The sequence below is a fragment of the Seriola dumerili genome, unplaced genomic scaffold (assembly GCF_002260705.1).
Source record: "Seriola dumerili isolate Sdu_G_001 unplaced genomic scaffold, Sdu_1.0 BDQW01000025.1, whole genome shotgun sequence".
Classification (NCBI taxonomy): Eukaryota; Metazoa; Chordata; class Actinopteri; order Carangiformes; family Carangidae; genus Seriola; species Seriola dumerili.
In genome coordinates this window covers 9,879,992-9,896,696 of record NW_019174280.1, presented here as the reverse complement: position 1 = coordinate 9,896,696, position 16,705 = coordinate 9,879,992, and the positions used below count along the sequence as shown (strand labels likewise).

Here is a 16,705-nt window from a genome sequence, read left to right as displayed (position 1 = left end):
GTAGGATGTCAGAAACTTATGAGGCTTTATTTTTAAATTGTATTTTTTATACCAGGAAAAAAAAAGGTTGGAGTGCTGGTTTTATGACTGGGGGAGTCATATTTTTGAGTAGGTTTATGTAACACCATCAAACTTCATGTGCTTAGCAGAAGCTAAAAGAGAGACAAACAGGCCTAATCAAACACTGTGGGGATACTCAAGCTCATTTCCATTTTAACATTACCAACATGCTGGTTCTTTCAAAAGTTGGCACTGTGGTGAAACAGCAGCTTTATTGGCTACTGAATAAATTTAATGATGATGGGCATTGAGATGTTTCAGTAATGGATTCAAATGTTTTAACATTTGATGTAAGTGGGACATGTATGCATATCCTTTAATGTACATTTTCTGATGTGTAGCGGTGAAGTGTCGAGAAAACGTTACGTTTTTATTACAATTTGATATGGACTTAGTGGATTTATTCTGACTCTATTGTAACTGTGTTGGCAGAAGCAAACACATACTTGTTGTCTTGGTCTAGTGTTGTATAGTTGTTAAATGAATAGAGGAAGTGCTCAGATCAGTGAGACTCCCTAAACTGTCGTTTAAAATGTGGCATAGATTAGATCAGAAGATTTCAGAATTACATCAGAAGATTTCTGTATTGTGTCTTTTGTGTTGCCTTGTTATTGAGCTTGTAAAAGACCTGTTATGGAGCTGTGTAGTCCAAAATGAACTGGAGATGGCGCTGTTGACCACTGTGGGACTTGGGAGGTAGCCACACAGGCAATATCTTTGTGCTCCTGGTGTCTAGCTAAAGCTGGAGCCGTGTAACAGCATGCTAGGAGCTGACAGGGAATTTGATCTCTGTAAGAAAACAAACTTGTGATGGATTATCATATGTATGTATCTGATTTGTATGTTCACTGATAAAACAACTTGTCCATAATCACATTTTGAGCAGCCACTTTTTGTTAAGCATCATCTGATTCCAAACAGCCTATTACCTCTGAAATATCTTGGAAGTATTGTAACATGTTGATTGGAAGCATGAGCGGCAGCTTTTTCAGGGTTGTTTCTCTTTGTAAAAATGTTAGAAAATAAGAACCGTGCCATCTGTTTTGTTTTGACAGTAATGACATGAAATCAGTGACTGTATCTGCCCCAGAAAACCCTGACTCAAGAATCCCTGCTTTGAACTACTAAGTAGCATGGTCTGTGATCATATTCAAGCCAGTTGTATAATGATCAAAACCATATAAGCCGACAAACAAACCAAAACACATTTTTTATTCAAGCTGTAGTAAAAAATAAGCTCGATGTTTCACTATTATGGCTTAAAATTGGCTTAAATTAAGGTAGACATGTGAATGTGTATTTGTCTTTCAGGATCACGAATAGCAACATAAATATACATGAATAAATTATTGCATCGTTACCATGGTGTTCTAAGCAGTAGTGTATACCTCTGAGTACACATAAGCACATACAAATGTGCATTGACAGTACGCAGCATATAATGGATTGACAGGGACTCCCCAAGTCCCACTGTCAAGTAGTTACACTAATTGCATTGTGTGTGTGTGTGTGTGTGTGTGTGTGTCTGTGTGTCTGTGTGTCTGTGTGTCTGTGTGTGTGTGTGTCTGTGTCTGTGTCTGTGTGTGTGTGTGTGTGTGTGTGTGAGTGTGAGTGTGAGTGTGAGTGTGTGAGTGTGAGTGTGTGTGTGAGTGTGAGAGAGAGAGAGAGAGCTGTCACCATGAGAGGGACTAGGCTGTCACAATGTTTTGTGGATCACTGGGCTGTCTGAGAGAGACAAAGAGCGACAGTGTGTGTGTGCGAGTGAGAGACAGAGAGAGCAGGGGGATGTTTACCTCACACTTCTCATCATCAGAAAGCTTGTGTTTTTGTCAAGTGTTTTTCCACACCAATACAGTCGTATTTAAATTGTGAATATGAATTGAGCACGACATTCAGTTCTCTGATATTATAATGCTGTCTGTGAGTGAAGTGACAGGAATTAAGTGTCATCCTAAAGCTGACGAGTTACATAAGCTTTTTAAACTGAGACTGTGTAAATTTCAAAAGAAGAAATATCACAGTCATCCTCTTATATATGAAATGCTGAATTCATAAAAAATAAACACATCATCGCTCAGTTCAATTCACTTGGTTTTTCCACTACAACCTTTTTGGTGTGGTAGCTTATTGTGGCTAATGTCTGCAACTTTAGATAGATGTTAGTAAGTAACTGACATTACTGAGTCAGTTTGTTCATTTTGACTCTTTACTGCTTGTTACACAATGTTTTAACATGCTTGATTTTTTTATGGTTTACTAACGAAGAAACTGTAAACCACCAGGAGATGTTTGTTTCCTGCATGTGGTCCCATTGCACTTTCTCCATCAAGTCACCCAGTGATAGTGTCTCAAGAGACCTTTGGAAAATGAAAGGAAATTGTATGTGAGATTATTCTTGTACTTGTAAACCCCCACTGGCTGCTGTTCAGCCAAAGTTGCACAGGTTTGGTTTAAATCTGCCCTTTTAGCTCCTCTTAACTCCTTAATGAAACAATGACTCTCAAAGTCACCAAGGGGACATTCATTACAATGAGTAAAATTGCTGATTAGTGTTAGTAGTAGTGTTAGATAAGTTTGTACTTTCTAAACTGAGCTCTTCATTAAGATTTTCCTTGACCATTAAAGTAACTGAAGCCTGCTGAACTTATAATTTTGTCACCAGATCATAGAAATAATAAAATCAGCTCCTCTGAGGCATTGGCATGCACACACCATGTTACTTAATCAGTGCAGGATAAATTTAGCCTTCGAGGGGTTACTTTGGACAAATTGCACTGTCACACATAAAGACTTGCAGTAGCCACAGTTTCACGGCTGTCACAAGACAGGAATTCATAAGGGGAGGCAGGTCAAGGTGTTAAAACACACCAGCAGGACAGACACTGTCACATCCCAATCTGAATAAATTAACCAGATTACTAATTACAACATTGACAACACTTTTTAGATTGATAAATACATCTCTCCTACCTGCTAACTACAGTACTTTTACAAACATTACAGAAGACAACCTGTTCAGTGTGACAGACTACCTGTCTCAAGAGGCCAATTCTTTTTAACTTGACTTCCACATCGTACCGAACATGAATGTAAAACAGCAACTGAAGGTAACACATTCATCCATTTGAGGACGAATGGTTTGAGAATGGCCAACATCCACATTAGAGCTTGAAGTGTCTGTAATTTGAAGCCAACACGTGAGTGAGGCCACACACTCTCTACTGGAAAGCAATTACTCAGCCAGCACACAGCAGTCTTACTGCTCATTGTAGACAATGATGCAGCGGGGAGTAAACCACTGACTCCTCATCTAACAATTCCACAGATTTGACAAAGAAATCGCTAATAACTTGAATAATTTTATTTACTGAGCAGATTTATTGCATATTGATCATTTCCACCATTATTCTTATACCTAAATTACTTATAAATTACTGCATAAAAATAACATCTTCTCTTAGTCATTGTATTCATAATGAAATATAGACCTTGTGTTGTTGATGGATGTGGAAAAACATAGTTTCATGTATCCTCTAAATTGCACCACTGAGTTTGATACTGCTGCTTACATGATATCATCCTGTCACGCTGTGTAAATTGCACCAGAGAAAGCAATGGCTACTGGTTAAACTGAGTCTTGGTGGGTTTATCCTGTCCTATTCCTCACAGGGTGCCGCTGAGGTTCAGTGTGCTTTTGCTGGTGGTGTGCAGAGGACAGTGTCTGATTTTCTCTGTGTATATGTTAATCCCACAATCCACAGTACAACATAATCCACTACAAGGCCTCTGATACACAATCCAATAGGGTGTGTTTGTGTGTGGGGATCAGGGAGGAGGACAGAGAATATACAGACGGTGAGAGAAGGGTGAAAAGATGAGACATGAGTTTTTCTTGGATGTATGTCATCTCCACATTGAATTTCAGGTGCCAAAACTCTGAGGGAAGCAGTCACTCCTTGAGCTGTAACTTTGTCATAAATACAACAGAAGAGCAACTGTTTTATCTGTTTACAGAAGCTCATGTTGTTTTAACATGAGCAGCAAAATGAACGGTGGTGAGATAAAATTACACAAAGTAACGCTGGATTAGGGCTGCAACCAATGATTATTTTCCATATTGAATCGGCTGATTGTTTTCCCACAGTCTTGCTTTGTCCAACCAGCAGTTTAAAACTCAAAGATATTCACTTTACCATCACGTGTGACAAAGAAAATAATCAAATTCTAACATTTGAGTAGCTTTAACCACAAAATATTTGGCATTTTTTCAGAAAAACAAATAAATGAGAAAATATATTATTGAATCCAACATGGAAATTGCAGATTCCCCTGCTAACGATGAAAACTACTATATAAGGAGGCAATAACAGAACGTAAATAGCAACTGCTGAAGAAAATGTCATGCAGAAATACTATCAAAAACAGGGTTTTATGTCATGAAAATCTTAAACCTGCAGTGACTGATTTTCTTGGCCACTTGGATTCAGAAACAAGCTGTGAACACAACATTGACATCATCATCATCTTATAGGTGATATGGTAAACTTGTGAGCCAACAGTTGCTTATTTACACATCCAACAACAATATCATTCATTTTGAGTCGTATTCACAGTATAAGTAGGTCCATATTATTCATTCCCTTTTAGCTCTGTTTTTGGTTGCTGCCATCTCCTGAGGGAAATGTCTGGATCTGTAGCTGCTAAATGCTCCACTATGTTCGCCAGCTAGTTATTAACTGTGTCTGTCTGCTGCCGAGAGCTGGGCAGGTAGTGTATAGTGGGTTTTTAGAGCTTTTTAGTTGAAAACAGCTGCCTGCTGCAGCCAAAAACCACTCCATGAGAGCAGTGAGACTGAACCAAAATTTTCCGTCCACTCAGCTAAAAAATTAACTAAAACTCCCTGTGAACTCCAGAAAAGCGAGGAGAGCTACAGATTCAGGTGCAGGCTCACCATGATTGAGCCATGCTGTAACTGATACATGGTTATTATAAAAAAATAGTGATTATATCCACTTTAATTGTAACTTTACAGTGCAGTACCTGCAAAACTGTGGCTGTGAATAGGGATTACAACTCCTTCCTGCTTTCATCTCGTTTTGTTTTTTGTCTCTTGTCTGTGTACTTAAGAAGAAAGGGCCTGAAATATTGTGTTGCCTGCTCCACTAATGTTTAGATAGTTGGATGACAGTTAATTACTCAGAACAATGTTGCTGCTCTGTTGGAATGTGATGTTGATGTAAGCAAAACAATGAGTGTGTATATGAGATAGATTGTCCTCATCACTCATCACGTCAATTCAGAAGGTATATGTGAAGAATGTTTAAATTGTTTTCGTTGTAGTTAGTCCCACAATATTTTTCAGCAAGTGGGCACGTGGTGGTCGGTAAGCCAAAGAAATGAGAGTGAAATTTCCAAAATGTCATGGTTCTAGAAACACATCTTTTCATGTTTGTGTTCTTACACACAAAGACAAATGGTCTGTGTGATGTGTAAAGTGAAGTGGAGGTAATACTTTACTGGTAGGTGCACTCTAGCTCCTGTCATGACCTATTGCTATTTACAGTATAGAAAACTCAAACCCACAGCTTTACATACAGAAACATATATATATATATATATGAAGGCATCAGTGTATACATACAGAGGACCACAGACACAATGCACACCATCACAAATGCATAGCACTCAACCAGAGCAGATGAATGTGGACTGTTGCTCTGTGACCTTTTGGTATTTTATTGAGATAAGGTCACTCACTTCTGTACAGACTGTGCTGCGTGGCTTTTGCCAATAACACAAGTCTTTGGCAGTGCTTAATTTCCAGTCGCCTGTCATGAGTGTCGGATGATGCAATTTGCTAATTTGCATGTAAGTGGGCTAATTTCTCTCTGCAGAAATACTGAATCACAAGACTGCAACACAGGGCCAGAGCTGAGGAGGTTAAGCATTGTTTCACAGTATTCAGGGATTATTAATGCCTGAAATGTAAAATATAGTGTGAAATTACTAAACTGGAGTTAGTTTTTCATACACTTACTGGTTGACAGAGGCCACAGCTAAAGGTAGTAGATCAAAAATCAATTACACAAAAATCTGTGTGACAAACTGATTTAAAAATACTATTTTAAATTCAAGCACTCTGTAGTGTAACAGTTAATTCCTCCTTGGGATTCAGCAGGTCAGTTGCATTTTGGCCCTGTTTGTCTAGTAGCAGGAACAACTTTGTTGTACATTGGGAAATAAAAAGAAAAACCTATGATCCTTAAGTATAATGAAGGCTCCATCTCCATGTTCCTCATGGAAAGATTAGCTCATCACTACTAATAATTAATGGCATTGGGTAGACTTTAAAACTCCCTCATCCTTCTCCCTCTAATTTATTAGAGGGAGAGAATCTGAATTTCTAATTCATTAGAGAGAACATCTGAATAAGGTCTTTTGTTGTGTATTGTGTATCCATCTCAGACCACAGGAGCATTGCCAAAGTTTGTTTGGTGATAACAGCATAGCATTCAAACAAGACTGAGGCTTAAGTAATTTCAAGTCCTGAAAAGCACCACCAGACATTATTATACAATTGAAGAAAGTACTCTTTGAGGGGAGGAAATATTAATTGCAATCCAACAGCCAGAAAGCTATTGTTAGATAGCAATTAAAAAGCCTTGAGTAAATACACATTGCAACAAAGGAACTCTCACCGGTGGTACTGGTGTGCCTGATGCAGGATGGTCTGGTAATGTTGCATTCACGTCATAATGTTTAGGAAAAAACATGAACGTCAGCCTATGTGTTGTGAGAGTCGCAGATTTCTCCTACTTGATGAAAAGACCTGTTGAAGTGTCAACAAACCACTGCAGAGCTACCATCATTGGCATCTAGATCTACAGCATTAATACAATTCATGTAATTTAAAGGAACTATACGCTGGTTGTTTGATTTCACTGGGTAATGAACTGCTACAAATACATACCACTGCCAAAGTTACTAAATTCAGCTATTTCCTTAAGCTTAGTGATCTCTGTCTCCTGTTCAAGTCATGCCAAGAATTTTTGACTATACAAAAGACTAGAGTAGCAACAAGGCCCTGCTAGTGCTTTTCAAATATAGGTAAAAGCAACAACATTAAAGCTTATACATAGTATCCTAGTGTGTTATCTCATGTTGATATCTAAATCTGCATTGAGTAGCGCAAACTAAGCACCTGACAACTTAGTGCTTTCAGTAGTGAATGTTAAGAGGATAGAAGAAGAGCTGCAGTGAGATTAAGTGGATGAGAGAAGACAGGACAGAAGGGAGACAGAGGTGGGCTAGAGAAGCAGCAGCAGTGACTGAGTAGACATGAGGACAGAAGGCTATGTGAGGGAGATCGAAGAGGATAGAGCAAGGAATAAGGGAGATTAAACAAGAACGATAAATGAGTGTGGGAAGAGAAAGGAGAGACAGAGGAGAGGAGAGGGGAAATGAGTCGCAGAAGCAGTAGAATTAAACAGATAGTGAGGATGAGAAGAGCCGATAAGATGGCCAGACAGACGGCAAGAGAAAATTGAGGGTCTGAGTGAAGGTGACATTAAAGAGATGAGCGACTTGAAGTTTGATATTAAAGGGAGGGTGAAGCAGGGGGGTTGGGGGGGGCATGGGTCAAGCAAATAACAAGTCAGATGGTATGATGGAAAGAAATGGAGAGGAATAATAGTAGAGTACAGTGACAAGTGGAGGAAGATATTGGACGGGGGCTTTAGAGAGAGAGAGAGAATTGTCTTGTCTCTGTGGCGGATGTGATGAGAGTCAAACCTAAACCAACTAAAATATTTTCCTCTATCTGTTTCTCTAACTGTCTGCTTGGCTCTAAATATTTTACTCTAGTGTTGATCAGTTTTAAGACTTATTTAAATCAGTTCTGTCAAACATTTTAACTGAAACTAATTATCCAGGAGACTTTGCTGCAGCACATGAACACTGTAACTTTGAAACAACCAGTTGTATCAGGAAACTTGATCAAGCACCATGTTTGTTTTCATATCTGTACGTCTTCATGATGACTTCTTCTCAAAAGAAGTTCAAAATCTTAAAAATAACCCCAAATTACCATGCTCTTTTCTGATTCAAATCTAATCGTCGCAATGATAGGAATAATGCGAACAACCTCACAGACCCACAGCACAGAGCCACAGCAGTGAAGGTAAGAGAAAAATCCCACCACCATATACTGTGTGATTGAGTCAGAGAAGCTTTAAAAGATAATTTGGGGGATTTTGAACCTGGGCCTTCCCATGTGTTTGGCTGTAAATGATTGATACAGACAAATATCTTTGCCATCAGTCCAGTATAGAAGAAGCAAGAACAGATTGCCCCTCAACTGCTAAACAGCTGCTGCAATGTAATCAGACGAGGCGTTTGTCAGCATCAAAGTACGTCATTTTACCTTGCAGAACAGGGGAGTTGCTGATCTTCCACTGCCCTGATCGTTTAGTTTGTGTTTAGTTATTGTGTGACTTTTAGTGCACGAATACATTTTCTTATCCTTTGCTTAAGTAAAAATTGGGCTAGGGCAATATGCAGGGGGTTTATATTGTTGTATTATGTTGAATGTTTCAGTAGTTTTTTTTTATGTTCTTATATTATTGTCTGTTATATATCAGGTGTTTTTCATAATATATGACTATATAAAACTGCAAAACTTAATATAATACAAAATATTAAATATGAAATATACAAAATATTTTCATAGTATAATTTTCTTAAATATTAAAATATTGCATATGGCAGAAATACAAACAGTCCCTCGTAAGCAAATAACAATACCACAGTGCAGCCATGTTCAACCCAACAAGCGCATTGTGGAGTGTCACGATGCTCTTTGGCAAACTTCAGCCGTGCAATGTTGTTTTCCCTTTAGTTTACCACTTTCCATCCAACCTTGCACATTGATTTGCATGTGGTAGATTTATGAACAGAGATGTTAATCTGCTCCAATGATTCCTTTAAGCTGTTAGCTGTTACTCAGTTTTTCTTTTGTTTTTTTCACCTCATTGAGCATCTGTGTTGTGCCTTTGAAGTCATCTTAGCTGGACGCCCACTTCTAGGAAGAGTATCCACAGAACTAAATCATCCCTATTTATAGAGAGTTTGTCAGACTTTGGACTGATGAATATTTTAACTCTTTGAGATGACTGTAACCCTTTCAGCTTTATGCAAATCAGCAATTCTTCATTGTAAGTCTTCTGACATCCCTTTTTGCGAGTCATGATTTACATCAGCAGATGATTCTCATGAATAAGAAAGAAACAAAATGTCTCAGAGTTTTTATGCCCCCATGCCGACGACAGCCAGGTCCAGAGGAATTATGTTTTCGGGTTGTCCATCCGTCCGTCCGTCTGTGGGTTGGATTTGGGCGGGTTGGCTGTAGCTCTATTCTGATCAGTTAGTTGGTTTATAGCCGTACTCTGATTGCGTAGTTGGTTTGTAGCCGTATTCTGATTGGTTGATTTGTTGTTACTGAGCTACACTAGAGGGACGAAGTGCTTTGTGTGAATTAGAAATGCAATCACAGGCATGTCCTGATTCTTACTGTGACAGTGAAATATAATGAACCAGAACAATTCAATACCTTGATAAAAAAGTAATGCTTTTATGCCTCCTCGCCAGCGATGGCCAGATTCATAGGCATTATGTTTTCGAGTTGTCCATCCGCCTGTACGTCCGTCTATCTGACTGTCCGTCTGTCCCATTAGATTTTGGGAGTCAAAAGTCAAAGAGAAAAGGTCAAAGTCGCAGTGACCTCACAAAACACAGTTTTGTGACAATGGATGGATAGACAATATTGGACTACAGGTGTCTCTCGCTCTCTCTCTCCCTCCCTCTCTCTCTCTCTCTCTCTCTCTCTCTCTCTCTCTCTCTCTCTCTCTCTGCATTGTGGGTCTTAAACAATCTTGTACATTAGAGCAATAATCACATTTTCATGGTGAGTTTCATGTTGATAATAGCCCTACATAAATATTAAATGTAGAAAGATAGAAGATAACTGTTGGATACGCAGTACTTTGTGGCTACACTTGATTAAGTTGGCTTCACCACCACGCCATCACTGAAAAAATTTCAAGTAGAAATGCTAAAATACCAGGCGTGTCACACACAGTCTCAACATTATTCACAACATACACACAGGTGCCTGTTTTTTTTCTTGCACATCACGGTGCGTGCATTGCTTGTTTTTCTGTGTGTGTGCATGTTAGCATGTCTAGAGTAAATTATTCATATAAGTCTTATGATAAGCAGTAAGCCATATCACAAAGTCCTGTTATCTGCAGCATGCGGTTGTCTTCTTCTCTTTGTGTGCATAACCTGTCTTGTGACTAAGTACTGAGGCACCATGAGCCAACCTTCAGCTAAACAAAGTCAACACTGTTGCAGTGTTTTTTCAAGCGTCTCTCTGTCTGCATTGTAAGGCTTAACTGAAAGCATATTTAGTGTGGCTCTTAAGCAGATACTCACAAACTTGTACATTACAGCATATAACATCATTTTATACCCAGTTGAATAGTGTCTAAAATGTTCTATAGTTGAACTTTCAGAAAAAACAAATGTATTAAATTATCCACAAATTACAGGTTGTTTATAAAAAGACTCCTGGCAGAATTCATGTCTATGTGTATACAGGGATGATCAGTGTGTGTTCATTAACATATGGGTACAGTATAACTGACGCTCAATAGCAATTGAGCCTCATCAATGACAACACTTAGACCCTACAAATAGCAGTTATCACTGTGTGTGTGTGTGTGTGTGTGTGTGTGTGTGTGTGTGTGTGTGTGTGTAAAGTTGCAGCTGTGAGCTGAATGCTGCTGTTGGAGACAGGGCTCCACTGTCTACCCACACAGCTGAGCTCAGTGCATCACGCATCACACACTACAATATATGTGGTGTGTGGGTGTGGCTATTTGCCTTAACATCCCATCTTGCTCTTCACTCACACACTCACACCTCCTTACCTCGTGTTAGTAATCCCCCATTAACCCTGCAGAGCAGAAATGTGCTTTTAACTAACACTCTGTTGGTTTTTTGCACAAGGAGCTACAAAAAAAAGCATCCCTGAATCTGGTGGAGATTCATTGTTCTACTCAAGTACTCATCAGCACAGCTGCTGAAGGGGGCTGTTGAAAGGGCTTGAACCAAGGCCTTCTGGTTGATAAGCAGTGCCTCTAATCACCTTGCACCTTGCATCCTGATTTCATCATGCAGAGCTACACACAGCAACAAAATCATGTAAATAGTATCTTGTGAATAACCTTTATTTACATTTAAAATGTATCTGTAATTTGAGTTTTCTTAGACATAGCATTTTATACCTTATATGACCATTTGGGTCCTTCATGACTAAAAATTCTTTTTGAGCATAAGCTCTAGTTGAGTTTTTATGTCAGGAGAGATGGAAGGCAGACCGATTTTGGCTTTGTGTGCTGATGATCAGTTTGCCTTCAGGGAATGATGCCTGAGCTGCAGGTAGTTGCAGAGCTTTGCAGTGGAGATGGACTCCAAGTCGCATTTTCACAGATACATATGCATAAGTAACTTTTTGAATAAATTGTATTTCTGGGTGTACTTAAAAAAAAAAAAAAAAGATTTCCCTTGAGCTACATTTTGCTGCACTACTCTGCTTTTTAAATCCATTTTTAGTCAGTGCAGGAACTTCAGAGAGGCTGATAGTCTGTTTTTTCTCTTCCCACTACCTGAAAGGTCATCAAACTGTAGCTCCATTTCACCAATTGTAGAATATGCTTAATGCAACAGCAATATAAAGTGAAGTAAAACATTTTTTTTTTTTTTTCCTGTCAGAACAGAGTTTTCAATCAGCTTGAGCAACTCATGCTGGCGGGCTACACTGAGCTCCGACTGTGAAGACTCATTTGAGATCATTACATCAGAGTGCAGTGCAGTTCAGAGCTGAGTTAGAGCAGGAAAGTCTGCCTTTTATGGCGCCACAATATATATTACATCCAAATTGCTCAGCTAGTCTGATTACGCAACCATTCAGGCGATGCTGACTGAGGCATGGTAATTCATATTAATGACGAGAGAGAGAGTTGATCAGGGATACCCAGCGTTCGACTGATGTATGGGTGCAAGAAAAGACTGAGTCACTCGCTGTGTAATTCTGTGCTATTCCAGTATTTTGCACAAAGTGTGATGAAACCTGTTTGACATAGTGGTAGAAAAAAAATCAAATCAATATTTTTATTAATACACAGGCTGCACCTAACAATCATTGTCATTAATGACAAACCAATTAGTTTATAAGATCTGGGGAAAAAAGTGAAAAAACAGCCCTCACAGGTTGTGTAATAATACAGTTTAACATGATATAAAAATCCTCACCTTTATAAAGCAAACAAGGCAAGCAAATATGTGTCATTTTAGCTTGCTATTGTTGTTATTAAGTCTTGCCACATAATTTTCTGTCAATCAACCAAACATTACAGCGGTAAAAATATCCTCTACAGATATATCAAAATGGCATTTTTCTGGATTTGACAGCAAACTAAGAAGTTGAAAACCACAGTCACCTTTTTAGAGGAGTGTTTTACTCTTATGGACGTGATGAAAAATAAGACCGAACTGATCCAAGGCAGGTGGAATAAAAGAAATAATGGCCTGAACTGGACCGACTCCATCGTGTCAGACTCACTTAGGTTCAGAATGTGAGTCCAAGCTCTACCAATCTGCAGCATCTAATATTCCTTACATTTGCAGCATTCTTTGAGGGCTGCATTATACCAGATAATATGAAATACATTGATTACACATGGGAAACTGCTGATAATCTCCATGTGTCTCCATATTCCCTTGCACCTCACTTTGGGACATCCATCTTTACTGCTGACCATCGCCTTAACTGTAATCCATACTTAACCTTGGAGTTGACCTATGTTTAACAATGAATTTTCATAAAAAAATGTTTCTATTCTTTGAGGATATTTGGCCTATGCAAAGAATATTATAGATCTCATAGATAACATAGATACAAGCAGTAGCGGGCTGCAGCTGCCGGCTATTCAACAACCATTATTCAAGCTACAGTGACGAGTGTAGGTGGAGCTTGAAGCCCCCCTCCCCCCCTCCACACACACTCACACACTCACACACACACAGTAGTGTCTGCCGTCTCCTCATGTGTACCGCTCCCTTTTCCTTGTCCATACACTTGCCACACTCTTGAGTGTGCTCACTCTGTCTCTTTCGTGAACACACACTTACTCTGCTGGCTCACACAGCACACCCTTCCTCCACTGTCCGCATCTAGTTACAAACACACACACACACACACACACACACACACACACACACACACACTTGTTATCTTGTACACATTCACACCTCCCCTCCTTGTGTCCCTACTTAACACACATAAAAAAATGACACTCTTTTTGTGTTTTTGTCCCCTACTCACACACACACAAACACACACAATCCAGCTCTCCCATTCTCTCTTTATCCCTCCCTCTCCCTCCCTCTCTCTCTCTCTCTCTCTCTCTGACACACACTCACACACCCCTCCTCCCTGTGTCAGTGCAAAGTAGAGCGAGAGCAAGGAGCCACTCGTTCATTTTTTTCATTGTCTCCTGCCGTGCTCCGTCTTCTTCTGGGCTGCACGGACGAAAAGGGAGGGTTTTTTTTTTTTATTGCCTCCATCCTCGCCGTGTCTGCCTGTCGTTTGAGGGGGGAGAAAGAGTGACACAAAAGGAAGAAGACAGGGAGATAAAGAGTGGGAGAGACAGGGGAATAAGCAGGACTCTCACTCCATCTGTCTGTCTTAGAACAAGGGGAAAAGGAAAAAGAGGGGTAACAGCAGGGAGAGGGGAACAGGAGGAGAGGGAAGGAGGCGCCATGGGTCAACTGTGCTGCTTCCCTTTCTCCCAAACCGAGGAGAAAATCAGTAAGTGTCTCCTGCTCCTGTCTCCATGCGTGGGTGTGTGTTGTAGAGAGACTGTGTGCATGTAGTGTAGAAATATAATGTACAGTGTGTGTGTGTGTGTGTGTGTGTGTGTGTGTGTGTGTGTGTGTGTGTGTGTGTGTGTGTCGCTTTGTGTCAGCTGTCTGTGTGTGCAAGGCTACATCTGTGATTGTGTGTGTGACCTACAGATGGACAAAGAGTACATGCGTGTAAGAGAGTGTGATCATACAGTTCTCTTTGTGTGCAGTCCAATATTGTATATTTGTAGAGTAATGGTCTGGCTTGTGAATTAAGAGCTTCTGCAACGAGGTGAAATAGTTAAGAGTGACTGATAAGTCTGCTTACAGACCCCTTACTGCAGATATCAACTGTGAGGACTAAACTTAATGTGTGTTCTCAAACCTTGTACTAATTAGATCTCGTTGATGCCTCCAGACAATAAAAACTTAAAGGTGCTGTGTGGAGTTTTCTTGTAAACAAACAAAAGTTATGTTTACATTTGCTGTTTCTTGCCACAACACACTCTGCATCCTTGAGGTCTAAAAAAAAAAAAAAAAAAATCCTCTTCATGTTCTAAACCATGCATTGTGAACATCCATGCTTCCTAGCGTGCAGTTGTCTTCTTCACTGCCTTTTTTTGAAGTCTTGCCGGGTATCTTTGCGCCTTACTGCCACCAATTGTCGATGAGTGGAACGGCATGAAACTAACAAGTTGTGAATCACATGCTCTTGGGCATGATACAGACAAAACTGGGACTTGAAAAAACATCACGTCATAGCGCTCCACATTACATTTACATTACATTTACTCATTTGGTAGATGTTTTTATCCAAAGCGACTTTCAAGCGAGGGACAACACTAAAGCTTCCGTCCAGTGAGAGACCTTGGTGTAAGTACTAAGTACTAAATCCATTCAGTACATGCAAGGATAGGCATGGTAGGATGCCTTAGGTGTTAGGAGAGGAGGTTCTGTCAGAAGAGTTGAGTCTTCAAGAGATGGATGTCCCTGCTCTGATAGCATTCGGTAACTAGTTCCACCATTGGAGAACCACAGGCGAGAACAGTCTCGACTGTGATTGCTTTGTGTGCAGGGATGACTATGCCAAATGACGTTCTTTGGAGGAACACAGTGGCCGAGAAGGAGCGTAAGCCTGTATGTTTGAGTTTACGTAGATGGGTGCAAACCCAGAAGTCACTCTGAAGGCAAGCGTTAGTGACTTGAATTTGATTCAGGCGGCCATGAGCAGCCAGTGTAGGTCAATGAGTAGCAGAGCGACATGTGCCCTTTTAGGCTGATCGAAGACCAGACAGGCTGCTGCATTTTGGGCAATCTGCAAAGGTTTCACTCTGCATGAAGGGAGGCCCACAGAAGGGCATCTATATGATACCTAAAGATACATCAGTGGAAAAAAGATTAATGTTGCAAAACAACTTTCTGTTCCACTCTTGTCTTGCATTTTAAGTATTCTTAGTCTGAATAACAGTATGATTACGTAATTTCTTAATTTTTTCCATCAGAATTATCGGTATACTTCAGTGTTTCAGCTTCTTCTGTTTTCATTAGTTCTTCCTGTATTGCTTCAACATATATACCAAATGGCCTGAAAGCTTAAAGACCCCTCCCCCCCTTACCTGTTTTAAGACGTATAAAAATCCTCTGCTTCAAATAATAATTTGTCTGTTATGGTCCACAAAAATGTTCAGTTACTTTGTTAAAAACTCTTGAATTTAAATCAAAAGTCTACCTCCTGGACATGAAATATCTCATACATCACTGAAGTATCATTACATATGTGCAGCAGGTTTTAAGTTTACACATCACACTTGTGCAAGTTGCATACCAGCCTACCTTCATCATGTCCGTGTGTTAAAGTGAGATTTAAGGTAAACATGGAGAAACACACGAATGTGAAAAACCTGTTCATCTTTCTGAACAGTGAAGCTCAAACAAACGACAGTGACGCAACGTTAAGACAACATTAACATTTGTACACGACCATGTGGTGCAGATTAGCCGGATATCTCCTCATCTCTACAACCACAACTTTCTCTGGATGAGTTGTTTGAGCACGGATGTTATCTAACATATGTTGTTACACAACATCAGTGGTCAACTAAAGGAAAATTGAAATAGATAAATAAAGGACCGAAGTTAAGGCACGCATTTTCCACTAGATGACAGAGATACAGAGTGGAAACTGCCTGGTCCGTTTAAGCTCATATGGAATGAAATGAGCTCTAGAGGATAATGACTGATGCAGCTTGTGGTTTGATTACAGCTTTAAGCAGCGATTTCGCTCATTGTTCTGTAGCAGCTGTATCCGGGTTGATTGGTTTTACCATTCAGTTTTGGTGCCACTACATGTTTTAGAAGTAGAACTAGTGTTTCTTCTCTGTTATTACTTGCTTACTCATATACAAGATGTCACCTGCACTGAATGGAACTCGCACACTGTGTTTACCAGTGTGATATAGATTAGCTATAGTGAAAGGAAGGCTTCAGTCTATAAAACTGGAATTCGGAGTTTTCCCTGTAGCATCTGGGGGAGTAAATTGGATTAGTTACTTGTTTGTCCCAGTTTTCATTCTACTGCAAGAAATTGAAATTGATCTTATTTAGATACTTAAACTAATGGAAAATCTGCCACCCATTCAACTGCCAGGAAAGATTTTTCTTAAGAACTCGAACTGCGCTT

General features: G+C 39.7%; 1 protein-coding gene across 3 annotated transcripts in view; it reads left to right on the top strand.

Moving 5' to 3' along the window:
• The window catches only part of akap7 (A-kinase anchoring protein 7), a 43,078-nt gene that overhangs the window by 11,059 nt on the left and 15,314 nt on the right, over positions 1–16,705 (top strand). The gene's annotated exons all lie outside the window — the stretch shown is intronic.